General features: G+C 35.9%; 1 protein-coding gene across 31 annotated transcripts in view; it reads right to left on the reverse strand.

Moving 5' to 3' along the window:
* MYPN (myopalladin) overlaps positions 1-18470 on the reverse strand; it is a 105753-nt gene that overhangs the window by 80971 nt on the left and 6312 nt on the right. For 6 of the 31 annotated variants that reach the window (XM_081568889.1, XM_081568878.1, XM_081568896.1 and 3 more), the window contains one exon: positions 7606-7742. The exons of 7 other annotated variants lie outside the window; for them this stretch is intronic. The gene's annotated coding sequence lies outside the window, so the exon portion shown is untranslated. Of the gene's footprint in view, positions 1-7588; positions 7842-10822; positions 10888-12567; positions 12657-18470 lie in introns of those variants that run through there. 18 more of the 31 variants (XM_081568903.1, XM_081568900.1, XM_081568886.1 and 15 more) reach the window with 5 other exon arrangements.

Genomic DNA, 18470 nt, shown 5'->3' on the forward strand with positions numbered 1-18470 from the left:
TATTTATTCAAAAAGTAAATAATTTGTAAAGTCTTATAAAAATAGTACAGTAACTTTCATTCAGTATAGTAACTTTAGTTCAGTCCCCTGGACTAGAAGTTTGGGTAGTGCAAACCACTGTCATATTATTGTTACATGCATTTTATTCACTCAGACATTTACTAGAGGGCTAGCAAGCTTGTGACCCATAGGCTGTTACTCCTCTCTTTCCTCCTTAAGAGATGTAGCCAACTAATTACAGTATTCTTCCCACTGACCTTCACTTTTTTAAGTCTCCATTCCCTCAGCCACCACCAACCAATCAGAGCTGGTAATGGAGATGAAGACTGTTTGCCATTCTTGGCTACTGTGTGCTGCTATTTGCCATTCTTGGCTACTGTGTGCCTTGTGCTGGAAAGGTGGAGAGGAAAGTAATATCCTGAATATTTTCGGGCTTTAACATTCTATGACAAATTTTATTTCAGTTAATTTCTCTTCCTTCTTTTATATGACAGCCTCACTTATAAGTAAAAATATTTGTAATACCACAATATATCACAAGTAGGGCTTCCTAGGGACTGCCCTACTTCTCACACTTTTAGAATGCTACTTAAAACTAACTTCTAAATTGACAAGGTAGGCAGTCACCTTGAGAGGACAATTAGAGATGACTGAAAGGATGACCTACAGCAAAATATTTTTCCATCTGCCAGCCACAGGCTGAGATTGACACTGTTGGAACCACTTGTTTGGGTAAAGTTTATTGTGCCTCAAAAAAAAGATTAATTGAGAGACTTCCCTGGTGGTCCAGCAGCTAAGACTCCATGCTCCCAATGCAGGGGGCCCGGGTTTGATCCCTGGTCAAGGAACTAGATCCCACATGCTGCAGCTAACACCTGGCATAGTCAAATAAATGAATATGTACTTTAAAAAAGATTAATTTAAAATGCAAAGGGGTTGGATGGGTGTGAAGATTTATCTACAAAGATATTCATCATAGTATGGATGGTAATATTAAAAAAGTGGAACCATGTCCAATAAAAATTAGCTAAATTATGATATACTCATTAAATAGAACTATATGGCTGTATTAAATTTTGAAGAACACTGAAGGATATACAAAATAGTATATCAAAATGTAATTGAGAGCCCAGCAGAAAATTTGTCACTTCGTACTTTAACTTTGTAGAGGAACAGTTAAAGATATGAAAATAAGGTGTAAAATGCTATCTGAAAATGTGATTAATATACTGATTAAAAATCCTTTCCATTTGTAAATCAACTGTCCCATTAACCTAGTTTGAGTTTATGTATATATTTAAATGTGAGAAGAAAAATTAAGTGATTTATAAATCAGGATGTCCCCTCTATTAGTTGGACATTACTGTATATTGTGTTTTAATGTGACTTTGTCTTTAACTGTTTAATTTAAGATGGCTTTTATCTTGGGGCAACATGGAGTGAGCATTGACTTCGGAATCAGATAAATCTGTTTTCATATTCTGGCTCCATCTCTTGGGAGTTGTGTGACTTTGAGAAAATTACCTAACTTCTCATCTGTGAAACATGGATTATATCTATTTCCCAGGGGAGTGAGGATTAATAATGTTATGAATGCAAATCTCTTAAAACAGGGCCAACCACTATAGTGAGCGCTCAACTGATGTTAGTAAAAAGATAATACTTAGGTAAAAGGTGATGTTAATGTTGAAGAACTTCCAAGAAGTTTATATTTATGGTGCAAATACAGAATAAAATACTCACATAAGTAATTACTGCTCTCTACAACTATTTTTTTCTTTTTTAAAGAAAAGGAGCCAATTGAGGTGCAAATGTGTACCTGTTCTGATGCTTAGTCATGAGAACTTATTATAACAAAAATTCCAGGTGTTCAAAATTCTGGATTTCTTTAATGTTTGAATGTAGCATTTGTTACCTAACACTTTGGTTCAAATCCTAATCCTGACAGCTCCTAGCTGTATAAACTCAAGAAAATTACTTAACCTCTGTAAGCCTCAAATTGCTTGTTTGTAAAACAGGGATAATAATGTAGCCATCTCATAAGTTGAAGGGTTATTAAATGTGCTTGTCATTTAGTAAACAGTCAATATAGGGTAGTTACTATTATTTATTATTATTTACAACTAGGGCCACATACCATGATAAGAAATGAAAGTAGAACTAGTAACATGACTTGATGCAAGGACACACTTTGAAGAGAAATTGAACTCTAATTTGTAGTGAATTTAGCATATATATACTCCACTGAAATAGTCTCATGAACAAACTATGCTGCCTTCAGATCTTTGTACATATCTTTGCTCAGGCTGCTCCCTCTCTTTGTGTCTTTTTGCTATCTTATTGGCCCAAGTCCTATACAATCTTCAGCTCTTAGCTGAGACTTGGCCCTGGGATTTCTTCTTTTTCCTGAATTGGGTCCCTGTCCAATATGCTCCCCAAATTCACTGTCTTAACCCTCAAACACCGCCCTTATTTCAGTATATATTTGCCTATTTACTTTTTTGTCTACCTCACTTTGTTTTATACACCATCATCTCTGTGCACACACAGCATATAGAAGGTAATTAAAAAGTATCTGTTGCATTTTTTTGTTCATTAGAACTTCCTACTAAATCTATTGTTTTTAAGTTGCAGGCTAAAGTAAGACAGATAAATAGAAATATTTACAGAGGAAATTTAGAGACACAAAGAAAAAATATAAACTGGTAAAAGCAGTAGGAAATTCAAAGTGACTTTCAAATAAAAATGTATTTATGGTGGATAAAATAACTGGAATTATGTGTTTTTTTCATACCAAAAGTATCAAAGAACATCTGATTGTAATAAAAAAAAACCTGGGTTTGAATCTCAAGTCCAACACTAAGTAATTTTGCCATCTTGAGCAAGTCACTTAATGCATCTGAATCTCAATTATCCTCATTTATCAAATGGGGTAATAACAACTTCATCTCAGTTAGTTCTTAGGTGGAAATGCATATATAAATTGTTAAACTGATAAATACTACCTAAAATAGGAAATATGAACATGTATTACTTTCTGTTTCAAGCATTAATTTTAAAACTATCTGTATAAAATTTATACTTTTAAAAAACCTAAGAGCTATTGTGGATAACCCTGCTTTCATTTATTCATCCAATAAATTTTAATTGAGCATTTACTATGTGCTAGGCACTGTTCTAGGCCCTGAGGATTCATCAGTGAACAAAAGACAAAGTCCTTGCCCTCATGGAGTTGACATTCTAGTGGAGAATATATAAATGTTAAGAAGAAAAATAAAGTAGGGCAAGGGAATAGAGAATGATGGGGTAGAGAAGAAGGCATGCTATTTAGGCTAGGGATATCAGGCAAAGCTTCTCATGCAGTGGAGAAGTTAGCCATGTGACCATTTGGGAGGAAGAATATTCCTGACTGAGGAAGCAGTAAGTGTCAAGGCCAGAGAAGGTGAATGTTTGGTGTGTTTGAGTCAAGCCCAGTGTTCCAGGAGGTGAGTGAAAAAGAAGAGTAGAAGGCTAGGGCATGTGAAGCCTTTCAGACCGTAGGAAAGACTTTGAGTTTTATTAAACATGTGAATGGGAAACCATTTTAAAGTTTTTTGAAGCAGATCACATGGTTTTGAAAAAGTTCAACTGTGGCTGCTATGCAAAGAATGCAAGAAATGATGCTAGTTGGGATCAATGAGTGGTATCAGTGGGAGGTAGTGAGAAATGGTCAGATTTGAGGTATCTTTTGAAAATAGAGCTAGTATGATCTGCTGATGGATTGAAAGTGGAATACAAGAGAACGAGCAGAGTCAAGAGTGACTCTAGTATTTGTAGCCTAAACAACTAGGTGAATGGTGGAATTATTTACTGGGATGAGGCAGAAGTAGGTTTTAAGAAGTGTTCTCTTGGACATTTCATTTGACAGATGTCAAAGTTCTCTTAGACATTTCAACTGGTGTGTTCAGAGTGCTAAACATTGGACATTGCTTTCTTCTTTCTGCTGCTTATAAAATTGAAACAGATATTCTGCTATTTTCAAAATAAGAATCAGTAAATATCCTTGGAAACAGATTGTGGTTTTGATGAAATGGTCTTAGGTTTGAAATGAGGCAATTAATGTGGCATCAAGACCAACTTCAGTAAATCATATAAATTAATTTAGCCACATAGAAAGCTTACTGAATGTTCTTCACTTTATTTTGCTAAATATCTCTATTTTTTTCCCCCTATGAATTTTCCTGAAAAAGAGATCTCACCTCAGAACTTGCTTAAAATTCAAGAGTCTGGTTTATAAAAACCAAACTTAATGCTGATACCTTTGGACATATTTCTCAAGTCTTATTAATGCAACAATATTCTCCTGTAGGTTCTAAGATGACCTTATTGTTAGAAATATTATGAGTTATTAATTAATCTTTTGGTTATAATATGGATGTTTAAAGAGGGGCTTTGACAAAGAATTCGCAAAACCTTATATGAAGTAATTTCGATTCCAACATGATTACTGAAGTTTTCTGGCTATGAAGTATTCTTAGATATTAAGTGAAAAAGCAAATCTGGTGCTATATCAACACAAAAATAACCTAATATGTAATAGTTAACTTTGCCTAGAATAGGGAAAGACAGATGTCTTTAAGTAACTCACCTCTAAACGGAGAATGAACAGAATTACCCTGCTTACTTCATAGGGTTTGTTTGTGAAAAAACTTTATTTTTTAAAAAGGTTATTTTTTTATTCTTATTTTAAAAGTCCGTATTGAATTTGTTACAATATTGCTTCTGTTTTATGTTTTGTTTTTTTTGGCCACAAGACATGTGGGATCTGAGCTCCCCAACCAGGGACTGAACCCTCACTCGCTGTGTTGGAAGGCAAAGTCTTAACCACTGGACTACCAGGGAATTCTCTGTGAAAGAACTTTAGACATGTACAAAATTAAGGTAATCCTTTGCACTAGTATAAAGGATACTGAAACCACAGCCCAAAGTTAGTATTTAATCTGAAATATTGAAAAAAAGTAGCATAGAAGTAAATTCTATGACCCATGAAAAGGTTAATGGAAGCCAAGTAAGAAGGCTTCAGGATTCTAGGACTGAAAAAGAGTTTGGTAGTCACAAAAATGAAGTTTTATTTCACTCTCAATTCACCATTCATGATGAACTTAGCTCTTATACAGGAAGTCCCAAATAAGAAAACGTTGTCAACTCTCATTAACTCAATGATTCATTTTAAGTAAGAAAAAGAAGAAAAAAATTTAAACATTTTCAACCTTCTTCAGTCTTCTAATACTTGTGTCAATTTCCCTTAGGCAGTTAAGGATTTGAAAATCAATAACTTCCTTAATTGACATATATGCTAGATTGGGAAAGGAACAAGTACCCCAAATAGGTTTGTGATCTCAAGATCTAGTTGGAATTCAAGCCCTTGGTGGGAAGGCTCTGCTGGGCCCATCCCAGACCATGGGGTGCACTGTGACTCCAAGTGGAGGTCTATGTAACACACATAATCTGTACAGAGCTTGTCAAGATGACTCTAATCATACATGAGCTCTCAGAGCTCTTTAGTAACCGCAGGTAAATAGTCACACCAACTTTTGTGCCCACCAAAAATGTAGCTCCTAAAAACATGTTCCTAAATTACTCAACGGACCATTTTTCTGGTACCTGGGTTGTTCCCTTTAAGCAAAAGCACAGTGCCATAGCAGTTCTAGAGCTCTTTGTCAGCTGTAAAGCACCATAGAAATTTAAGAAAATAGCTCTGTGGTGTTGAATCCTTCTGTATCTCTTAAGAGAGGGAAAAAGTTAAAAAAATCTTTTCATTTATCTTGTTATAGACAATAACATCACGCAATAAGCAACGCCTTTGCCAAATCTCAATGTCAATGAAGGAAACTAATTATTCTGGGGTTGGCAGTCTCATTCATCTTTTATTTTCAGGTTAATGAGCTGAGTTCATTACTCCTATTGCGTATATGAGGTAACTGTTAAAAAAATCTAGCTGTCACCTTTTCATATATTAACTTTAGTCCATTAAAGATCTTTCACAGTGAAACCCAATTTACCTGCAGTCTCATTTCTTCAAAAGTAAATTTGAAAATTCATCTCTATAAATTCCAAAACCTAGTCAGGATACAAACTCATTCAGTTTCTTGTGTCCATGAATTGTGGTTCTGAGTCTGTTCCACTGAATATGTGCCTTTGTAAGCACCTTGAGCTGGAAAGTGTATTCTGTTATATAATAGATGTATTAGAGTCTGGAATAGAGTCTTATTCAAAATTATAGACATATAGAACACTAGGGCTTTGATACATTGTCTCGAGTTCCAATAGCATTAGCCATATTCTATAAGTGGGAATAGAGACAAACCTCCAGAATTTGGATAATGTCCAACTGTTTGTTTCATAGTCCATTATTATAAGATTCTGTAATGTTTATAATTTTGTCTCCTGACAAAGTTAGTGTGCATACATTTCAGATTTCATGAGATGGCCTTGATTTGAAATAGTTTGCATATTGTCAAATTGTATATCAGACAGCTTATATTAATTTTTGTTTAAAATATGTTTATTATAGCTATAAGTCTAGATATTCTAGTTTTGTAGAAAAGGATTTATGTATTTTATGTGAAATTAAGAGTTATTATTAAGGAGAAGCTAAAAAGTTATAACAAATTTTTAATTTAGACCTTGTAGAATTCATTTTATCATTACCAGTATGAAAATAGTTGAATCATAATTTTTTGAGAAAGGAAACTGGTCATCTGTTTTATTTCTATCAAACTGATTGATGCTAGTATCTTTAACAAGTATGAATAAAAAGAAAAAAATCTGTTGACCAGATAGTAAAATTTCTTAGCACTCTTACTGTAATGTTCACTTTTGGGAAATGGAAATACAGATTTACTCATGTTCTCTTTTTCTTTGCTTATACGATTATTAAAAAATAATTCAAGTTGTGCATTTAATTACTGCTAATAGTGCAATGTACCAGGCCAAACACTTGCCACTGACTGTCAAGCGTCTTTCTGCTGCAGCTGAAAAGGGAGGGAGGGAGAGAGAGAGAGGGAGGGAGGGAGGGAGAGAGAGAGAGAAAGGAGAGAAAGAAAGAGCAATGTCCTTTGAGCAAGACTTTCTGCAGCTGTTGTGTACATTAATCCAGGGAGCAGATCTCCCAGTTCTAAATATAGCAAGCATATCCTTTTACATGATAAAAAAATGTTAAATGAAAGTCTTTAACTATGGAGTCATATTAATTTAGGTTTGATTTTCTTTAAAAAGGAAATAGGCATTGCACACATATTCTCCATACAAACACCATTATTTTAGTAAAAGAATGTATGGAAAATGCCAATGATACACACAACATGTCATGACTTCCTCTGTTGAGATATTTTCCCTTAGGACCTGAGTAGGCTGTGATCTCTGAGGGTCTCATCAATCCCCTGTAAAATCTGACCATGTAGAAAACTCTATTTTTCATGTAACTTTGTGTCCCGTCATACATAATTAGAAAGTTAGCCTCGGTTTTGATCCACACAACAGAAATTAGGTCTCTGAAATATCCCCTTTCCCATTGTCAGTTTCTTGTTATCAAAACACAATCAAGAACTTAAATCTGGATATTACCTTTCTTTTTTTAGTTGACCCAGATGAGGATGTCCAGCCCAGGCACTCCACTGTGATGATAATTATCCAAGGAGAACGTTTAGATGAAAGCCCAGGAGAAAAAGAAAATTCTTCACGCCCTTGGAAATAGAGAGTAGCTGTCCATAGAGAGTGAGGAGTTAACCTTAGTTTCAGTGAAGATGGCTGTTAGAAGCTGGACAACCTGTCACCACCGGAGCCAGAGCGTTTGTCAGCTCACAGGTCCCAAGTTATTTTGAGCTGTATAAACCATGTGCCTGTGAAACATTCCACCTGATTGGATAGGAGAACACTGAGCAAAGGGATTCCACAGCAGGACAGCACCTATGGGCAGTGGGGGTCAATCAGTTTTCCCACCTATAGAATTTCGCTTATAGCTAGAGGCCCAAGTTGTTTATTGATTTGTGTTTAGAATTAATACTGGATTCATGATAGCACATTCAAAGAAAATGGCATTATTTTTGAAATATTTCAAAATTCTTAATTTGTAAGAGAATTAATCTTAATTCATGGGAAATTTACTCTCATTTAATCCCCGATCCATTTTAGGAAATTTGGCTGTGAAAAGCCAGCATGAAGGTGAGGTCTAACATTTTAAGGCTGAGAGGTTTTTTTTGTTTGTTTGTCTAAAAGCTTAGCAAAAGCAGAGATGATAACTAACATTAAAAGTCAGTAACTAGAGATCACAGAAAAAATGGAGAGGAAAAAGCCATCAGTCTGAGAATAAACCTGGTAACAAATTAGTTTGAACAAACTTTTTCAGAAAAAAAAATAATCAAGTACTGTTTAAAAGTCTAAATTACTGTGTAATATAGTACAACTTCTGTTCATTTATTACTGTCCTAGAATAATTTTTTGTTCAATATTTTGAAAAGGTCTATGCCAGATTTCTTCTTTCACAAGCATTACTGAATGAGAAAAAGAATCCTTAACCAAACCAACATCTGCTGAAAAACCCACTTTGTCAAGGATAGCCTCTTTGATATGATTTCATACTTGTTCAGAATATGAATTTGGAAAAAAAATTTAGCCCCATTATTTCAATCTAGGTGGAAGCCTGGGTGTTGAAAATTCAGATAAATGCCATTAGTTGTTTTTTAAAAAGGTCATTCTTAGATTTGGGTGGCATGAAATACATTGGTTTAAACCTACCTTCCTTAAATCACCAACTACTTCAGAATTTCCTCCTGTTCATTCATTCAGCAAATATTTATCTAATTAATGCCTACTATGTACCAGGTACTGGGTATAAAGCAGTGCTCAGTTGTGTCCGACTCTCTGCGACCCCATGGACTGTAGTCCCCCAGGCTCCTCTGTCCATGGAAAATATACCGATTCCTGACCTCATGGCATTTACTAAGAGATTTGGGGGTTTTTTTTTTACCTTTTTCAGTCACCTTGAGACTCTATAATACATTGAATAGACTTAAAATTTGTTTACTATGATCAAATCAGAAGCTTCACTACACCTTTTGTTAAAGAACTTTGAAATTACATGGGCAGAATGAAAAAGAGTATTGAGGAAAACTTTAAAATAATCCAGGTCAAAAGAACAGTTACTGAGGAGGGAAGAAGGTACAAGTCTGAGTTAGGTGGATAGATTATTTTCATTACTGCATTAATCTAAATCGTCAATATACAGGGTTGTTTGCTCTCTTACCTAGTCCTGTTCTGAAATTAACCTACTTAATTGTGTTTCTGCATTTTCTATTTATGTAGATGCCCCAGCGATTTCTTTTTATTTAAAGAGGATCTTCTCCCTATTTATCCCATTCAGATCTAGAGGCATAATCAGTATAAGGACTACTAAGTCTTGAATAGGGACAGGGAAAAATAGAACCTCTGTTTCATTTAGCACATAGATGTGCTACAGTTTGATCTTCCAAAGGGAAATGTTCACACACACTGTAAGTGAATACATTTCGACTTCCTTGCAAACTGTTCCATGATAAGCCTGATATCCTACCTTTCACCTAGGTATATGGAACACTGAGGTGGGAGGAGACCCATACTGAAAGATAAAATAGAGTTGGTTGGGCAGTGGAATTAGGAATTAATAGGAAGAATTAAAATCTATTTTTTAAAAAAAGTTACAAAAGAAAGAGACAAAGAATTTCTGAATAGCAGTAATATTTCTCTTCTCATTTTTACTGTAACATTTTCAAATACAGATAGTATACAAAATTTTTTGAGCTCTTTGGGGGAAAAAGATGCATATAAATACTTTATATTACACCTTGTATACAATACATGAAACTTGTATTCTAGATTCTAGTTTTTAAAAATTGGTTTCTGGTCCCAAGTAATATAATATACCTTGCATATCATCTTACATTATACCACAAACCTACTAGTTGAGATTTTAACAGAGTTTATTGATACAAAGAATAATTCTTAAAGCTTAAAAAAATATATCTAAATCCAACATAGTTAAAAACAAAATTCATAAGCATCAGGTAAACACAAGGCTACGTGTCTTAAGCCTTCCCCACAAAGTTGAGTGGCCCATCTAACACATGTGTTTATTGTGGTTTGAACATGATCCTGTGCTTGCCTTCAGCTGTTTTCTGAATCCAGTCACTCAGTTATAGAAACAATTTACTCACATTGGGGTGATCCACAGGAATGTCAAGGAATCTGGAAGATCTATGATAGAGGAAGTCTTCACTTGGAGAATAAGTGTGTAAGAATCTGTGCTAGCAGATTCATATAAAATTTTTGTGTTTACTATTTTTCCAAATTGCTATAGATTTTTATCCTTTAAAGGAAATTTCTCACATATTACAAATTTTCAATGAGTTTTGCTTAAAGTTCATAGATTTATATTGATGTATGTATCAGATGAAAAGACAACAATCCTCTAGATCTTATTTTTAAAGAACAGAGACATATATTATTTCTAATCTTTGCTAATGAGAAAAACACAACATGGATAAGTTCTTGACCATCCAAAACAATGTATGTATGGTAGATTATAGAGGGTCTTATACAAACATGATACAATGTAATTGAGAGCTACAGTTAAATCCTAAGAAATATCTTTTTCATCTCAACGGTACTGAAAACATTTGCTTAAAACTAAAACTAAAAAAAGAATTTAAAAAGCTGTAAGTTCAAAACCTTTTTAGTTTTACAAACTAAAAGCATTTTAAAAACTATAAACAGAATACTTATTATCCTGAAAAGTAAATTTGATTACCTGTCCCAGGAGAAGGACCATTCCTATATCAATCAACCAGGATCATCCAAAGCCCAAATCTCACTGCCTAACTTGAGTCAGCCACAAAAGTAGCATGAAGGAAATGTGATACTGCCCTGCCAGAGTAATGAAGAGTATTTACAGGGTTCTGTGGCAGATCCAGGGACAGTCATTTAGAACAGATTGCTCTTTCAGATCGACTTTAATAACTCAGTCTGCACGGTGTTCTTAGCCTGGAATTGAGGGTGGGGGTGGATAATGACTAAGATGACTAAGGAAATAGACTTTCTTGATTTCTTCTTAGATGAATAGGATAATAATGGTAACATTTTAAAGAATAAAACATAAGGAATGCACAAAATATCCATGCGCAGGATGCATGTGACATGTGTAAACATCTTTACTTGATACAAAACTGAAAGTATGGTTGATAGTTTAATTAAAGTAAATATGGGAAAGTAATCAATTATTGTAATACTTAAATGTGTGCCCAATTTGGGGGTAGGTTAAAGCCTTACTATATGGTTTCCATGAAAGCACAGTAAGTCTTCCTTTACTTGCGCTTTTGATATGGAGGACATATCAACATTTACAATTTTAAGGAAGTATTATTCCCATGAAGAAAATCTGTTCCTAGAGTTTTTTTATTTTAAAAAGAGCATCTATGATTAACATTAAGTTATTGAAGAAATCCAAGACAATTAGTATCAGGCATGTAATTCTGAGGTCTACAATTGATTCCTACTGCTCCCCACATTGATGTAATGCTTATATCAATGCACATAGAAGCTTATCATTTCAGTAGAAATAAGTTAACATTCCTTAACTGCTTGCTAGGCACTATGCTAGGCTCTTTATGGACGCTGTGCTTTTTAAAAATTAATTTTTATTGGAGTATAGCTGCTTTTGGACATTGTGCTTTATTTTACATATTCCTTCAACAATCTATGAAGTAGGTACTGTTAGAATTCTCATTTTATATTTAAGAACCTGGGGCTTAGAAAGAAGTTAAAAACTTGCTTAGGGTCACACAATGGGTGAGTGACTGAGCCAGGATTAAACCTAAGACTAACTGTCTGTGGTCTTAACTACTGCACATATTTAAAAGCTCACATTTCTGTGGTCCTTGCAAAAAAATTTTTAAAGGGTAAAAATGAGCATAAAACCTACTCTTCCTTTAAGTAAGTATTTTAAGGAAACACGTAGAATTTTGTTTATAATTTTTCTGACAGAAACCAATGCTGAAATTCTTTTGTATGACTAAACAAACAAGCAAAAAGAGAAAAAACAGAAAGAAAAAAAGCAAATGCTTTCAGAAACATTCTATATGCAATATTTTAGCTGAAAACATGAATTGATACATAGACCAAAACATGATGCTGAAAGGTAGGACATTGGAAATCAGTCTGAATACTTTGACAGATCTATTTTTTTCTATTTATGATAATAATTTTGCTCAGACAATTTAAAAGCTTTGTTCTTTTGAAAGTAAGTTTAAATGCTTTGTGTTATTTCTCAGCACATCAACATGGGTCAGTAATTTTTTTGCAAATTAAGCGTAGAAAAATAACAGTTGAAATATTTTCTCTTCGTAACTATCACAGAATATCTTAAATGCCAGTGTGCTAGGCTCTGGGGGATTCCACTCAGATTCTATTTTGGGGCCGTTTGGACATCTCAGAAAGCTGAAACCAGAGTTCACTGTTCTTATTCATGACACGAAAAATTGCACTAACACTAGTTACCTGAAGGAAAGGCAGTGGGAATGAACTTTTCATCCTAGGGTACTCTGACAGGAGCAGCCTTTATCTCTTATTCAACATTCACAGCAACCCTGAAAAGGTATTGTTATTTGCATGTTATAAGAAGAAAGTGTGTTGTTAGTCGAGCTCAGTCGTGTCCGACTCTTTGTAACCCCATGGACTATAGTCTGCCAGGCTCCTTTGTCCATGGAATTCTCCAGGCAGGAGTACTGCAGTGTGTAGCCATTCCCTTCTCCAGGGGATCTTCCTGACCCAGGGATCTAATCCTCCCACATTGCAGGCAGATTCTTTACTGTCTGAGCCACCAGGGAAGCCCACAAGGAGGAAACTAATACTTAAAGAAGTTTAGCTTTCCCAAAGTTACCCAACCAGCGAGCTGCGCAGCTGGTTGAATTCAAACCTAAGCCTCTTAGTTTTAAATGTATTCTTTTTTCATTGGCCTCCACTGCCTTCTCATGAAGAGTAATTACACAGGCTAGTTAAAAAAATCAGAAATCACCCAAAGAAAGAAATTTGCTATTATTTTCATATGTATTGATGGACAAAGGATTATGAAAGTTATCACTTTGATTTTAGGGACTTGGTGTTTATTTAACAAAATCTAGAAGAGAACTGAAAAATAGCATATGACTAAGACTTGGACTGTTTTCACAAAGACGACTCAATAAAATTGGTTGACTAAAATAGCAAGGACTAATATACATTTCTGAGAAGTTATCTTATTACATGAAGTCTATCAAAATGAATTTGTATTTTATATCCCTATTCAAGTTCATGTTTTTATTTGCATAAATGGACCTACCCATTTGGTGTGTCTTGTGTTAACAAACTTCCTATCAAATAAAGGCAGTGTACTTTAATAGAGGAAGACCTGGAAAACCTTTTTTATTTTGCCTCTTCACCCAATTGTTTTTCATTCCAAGCTGAGAATGGATTAGTTAAAACCTAGTCTAATCAAGAGGGCTCCCATTAATATCCTTGAGATCCTCTTCTTTCATCTTCTAACCTAGACAATAAACTTTAATTAAAAATATGGGTGAGAGAATTCCCTGGTGATCCAGTGGTTAGGACTTGGTACTTCCATTGCCATGGGCCTGGATTTGATCCCTGGTCAAGTAACTAAGATCCTGCAAGCCACATGGTGCAGTCAAAAAAAAAAAGTGGGTGATAATGTCAATAAAAGGAATAAGCAAATATGTAATATCAAAGGGGAATTAAACACAAAAATTTACCACAGAGTAAACAGAGCTGGAGGTAAATCTTTTTGTAGTCAGCCCACTGGACAGACAGTGTTCTGCAAATATTAACTAGGAATAAGAAAAATCTTAGTATAATCAGAAATGTGATTATCTTGATCCTATAAAATATTAATAGTCTTACTGGTCTGATCTGCCTCTCTTCTACACAAATACTTGTCTCCAAAAATTTCAGTAATATTTCTTTGCTTTATCTTTCCTTCTTGCCTTTATCTTTCCTTCTTTCTTATCTTTCCTTCCAAATATTATGTAATTAAACAATTAGTGATTATAACATTTCTTATATTGCTGAATTAAACTGAGTTTTCATTTATACATTTATGCTTTATCTATTTAACTAGACCAGCTCCTTGAGAATTGAAGCCATAAAAAATTTTATGTAGGCCACACAGTTTCAATCTCAAGGCATGGCACAAAATAGTCACTTAAAAAATATCTGTCTATAGCATGCTATATAAAAAAAATATATATATTCTTCTATAGAAGCAGAAAAGAGTTTGATTCTAAAGGATTGGACAAGAAGTAAAGACCTGATGTAAAACAAAGGTTGTTCCAAGGTGGGCAGGAAAAATAGTGGTAAGCCAGTTCAGGAGGATGCAAAAGTATGACAGTGCCTCTTATGGCACACATATAGAAGAACTCTAGGGCAAGGTGGGTGCTAATAACAGACCAGTATTCTTGCCTAGAGAATCCCATGGAGAGAGGAGCCTGGGAGGCTACAGTCCACGGGGTCGCAAAGAGTCAGACACGACTGAGCGACTTCACTTCTATTGTGTGGCAGGAAAGATTGAATGACCAAACTCTTAGCAACATTAACTGATTTGGTTGTCATTAACAATTATATTAGTTTAACAGGTCAGGAAGCAACAGTTAGAACTGGAGATGGAACAACAGACTGGTTCCAAATAGGAAAAGGAGTATGTCAAGGCTGTATATTGTCACCCTGCTTATTTAACTTATATGCAGAGTACATCATGAGAAACTCTGGGCTGGAAGAAGCACAAGCTGGAATCAAGATTGCCAGGAGAAATATCAATAACCTCAGATATGCAGATGACACCACCCTTATGGCAGAAAGTGAAGAAGAACCAAAGAGCCTCTTGATGAACTGAAAGAGGAGAGTGAAAAAGTTGGCTTAAAGCTCAACATTCAGAAAACTAAGACCATGGCATCCGGTCCCATCACTTCATGACAGATAGACGGGGAAACAGTGGAAACAGTGGCTGAGTTCATTTTTCTGGGCTCCAAAATCACTGCAGGTGGTGATTGCAGCCATGAAATTAAAAGACACTTACTCCTTGGAAGGAAAGTTATGACCAACCTAGACAGCATATTAAAAAGCAGAGACATTACTTTGTCAACAAAGGTCCATCTAGTCAAGGCTATGGTTTTTCCAGTGGTCATGTATGGATGTGAGAGTTGGACTATAAAGAAAGCTGAGCGCCAAAGAATTGATGCTTTTGAACTGTGGTGTTGGAGAAGACTCTTGAGAATCCCTTGGACTGCAAGGAGATCCAACCAATCTGTCCTAAAGGAGATCAGTCCTGGGTGTTCATTGGAAGGACTGATTTTGAAGCTGAAACTCCAATACTTTGGCCACCTGATATGAAGAGCTGACTCATTTGAAAAGACCTTGATGCTGGGAAAGATTGAGGGCAGGAGGAGAAGGGGACAACAGAGGATGAGATGGTTGGATGGCATCACCACCTCAATGGACATGGGTTTGGTTGGACTTAGGGAGTTGGTGATGGACAGGGAGGCCTGGCATACTGCAGTTCATGGGGTCACAAAGAGTTGGACACGACTGAGTGACTGAACTGAACTGAACACAGAAATATGATTAAGCATCAATTCAAATGAGAAAAGGAGCTAAAAATGTTTGGATGCTCTTTGTGTACCAGTCATTGAGTAAGGAACTATATGTGATTTGGCTTAGTGGATGCTCACAATTCCTGAGCTAATTGATATGGGGGACTTTTGCTTTTGGAAAAGGATTGGGGCTGTTGGCAGCACCCACCTTGCCCTAGAGTTCTTCTATATGTGTGCCATAAGAGGCACTGTCATACTTTTGCATCCTCCTGAACTGGCTTACCACTATTTTTCCTGCCCACCTTGGAACAACCTTTGTTTTACATCAGGTCTTTACTTCTTGTCCAATCCTTTAGAATCAAACTCTTTTCTGCTTCTATAGACTTCTCCTTTTTGTTTTGAACTTTAAAACCCTACTACTCATAGCTAAGAGGCAATTTTGTCTGTTCTTATGCCCTGGTTTTTGAGATTCCAGCTCAAGTCACAGACTGAGTTCCCTGTGAAATAAAGAGTACAGTACATTTAAAACACACATTTATTCTCTAACACAGATCAAGATTTCAACTATTTGTGACTGACTGCCAATTAGACTTATTAAAATGCAGATAAACCAGAATGAATTACTCAGCTCTCTGAGTGATCCTAGCTGACCCAGCCCAGTGACCACACCAACCAAGCTTTATCATTCATATTGAATACATAATTTAATGCAACAACCCAGGAAGTATGAATCATTATCTCCATTTTATGGAGAATGAAACTGAAAGAATTGTATGCTACTGAGAGCTTTGCAAATTCAAGGATCTGAAAAAGTCTCAGGAGGTATACTTTGAGGTTGTCCAAGGTGTTCTATATCATCATCCGCTTTTTATAGAGGAGGAAACTGAAGATCAGAGTAAAAATTTTCTCAAGGCCCCTCAGAGCTGTGATTCACACCCAAGTCTGTGTGTGCCAAGTCGCTTCAGTTATGTCCAACTCTTTGTGACCCTATGGACGGTAGCCTGCTAGGCTCCTCTGTCCATGGGATTCTCCAGGCAAGGATACTGGAGTGGGTTGCCATTTCCTTCACCAGGGTATCTTCCCCAACTAGGGATCGAACTGGTGTCTCTTAAGTCTCCTGCATTGACAGGCAGGTTCTTTACCACTAGTGCCACCCTGGTCAGAGAAATAAATTGAACACTTCCCTGATGGTACAGTGGATAAGAATCCACCTGCCAATGCAGATGACTTGGTTTTGATCCCTGGTCTAGGAAGATCCCACATGCCCGTGAGCCACAAGTACTGAGCCCAAGTGCCTAGAGCCTGTGTTCTGCAACAAGAGAAGCCACCACAATGGGAAACCTCTACTCTCCCCAACTAGAGAAAGCCTGCGCATAGCAACGAAGACCCAGTGCAACCAAAAATTTTACAAAAAGAAAAGAAATCGAAGCTACCACAAATAAACAATTTTCTTGGTGCATCTCTATCTGCAAATTACTAGACATACTGAAATTAGGCACAGGAGACTGTATCTTAAGGGGACGTTTACTTACCATTTTATATTTTTGAAGTTATTTACAATCATGCTTCGGAGAAGGCACTGGCGACCCACTCCAGTACTCTTGCCTGGAAAATCCCATGGACGGAGGAGCCTGGTAGGCTGCGGTCCATGGGGTCGCTAAGAGTTGGACATGACTGAGCGACTTCACTTTCACTTTCATGCATTGGAGAAGGAAACAGCAACCCACTCCAGTGTTCTTGCCTGGAGAATCCCAGGGACGGCGGAGCCTGGTGGGCTGCCGTCTCTGGGGTCACACAGAGTTGGACATGACTGAAGCGACTTAGCAGCAGCAGCAGCACAATCATCCTTTGGTTATTATGTTCTAATAACTACATAAAACAACACCACTTTTCTTGAAGTTCGTCTTTATTATGATTATTTTGTATATTGGAAAATGAAACACTACAATGTGGAAAATGAAACACTAGAATGGGCATGTAAATGTAAATCTGCAGTAAAACCCAGTTCGCTAAGTTTACATTATTAATTTAGTTTAACAAGAGCTTTTGGGGGGAAATACCCCAAAGTTTATCTTTCAGCAAAACTGGGAGCAATAAATACGTGTTGAATGAGTCTTCGAAAATGCTTTTAATAAACTGAGTATGGATGGTGACTGAAAGAAACATAAAAAGTGATTCTTTTCTGTTTCTATTTTTCTATTTCTAGCTGGTGATGATGGCAAACAATATTTTACTATCTTAAAATTTTCTGTGAGAACCAGATTAATTTCTTTCATTCATTAAAATGATCAAATTGCTCATGAACTTTATTTTTAAGTTCATTTATCTCAGTATACTAAAATGTTCCTTCCTAGCTACTATGCGAAGTCTCATAAAATGGAGACTCAGATTTTCAAAAAAATTCTTAACTGCTTTTTAATTTTGCATGAAGAGTAGGTAGAAGAAACTCAGTTACTATGTTAACAAAAAGAGGCAGCTGTATTGCCTATTTGGTGATCATTCACTATGTTTATATTAGGATGGAGTAGTAGATAGGCTTTTATTTGACTTAATTCTCTCTTCTCTATTAATTTAGAAACGTTAAGGTCAGAGGATGTTTCCAAGTTCAGGTAATGTTTCGCTCAAACAACAACAAAAAATAGGAGAACATTAAACTATTGTGAAATCGAGGTCCTTTTTATTTTTTTCTTGGCTGCATCTCACAACATGTGGGATATATTAATTCCCCAACCAGGGATACAATCCGTGCCCCCTGCATTGGGAGTGAGGAATCTTAACCACTGGACTGCCAGGGAAGTCCAAATCAAGGTCTTCAAGTAT

Source organism: Giraffa tippelskirchi, chromosome 2 (genome assembly GCF_054371585.1).
Source record: "Giraffa tippelskirchi isolate mGirTip1 chromosome 2, T2T-mGirTip1v1.2.pri, whole genome shotgun sequence".
NCBI lineage: Eukaryota > Metazoa > Chordata > Mammalia > Artiodactyla > Giraffidae > Giraffa > Giraffa tippelskirchi.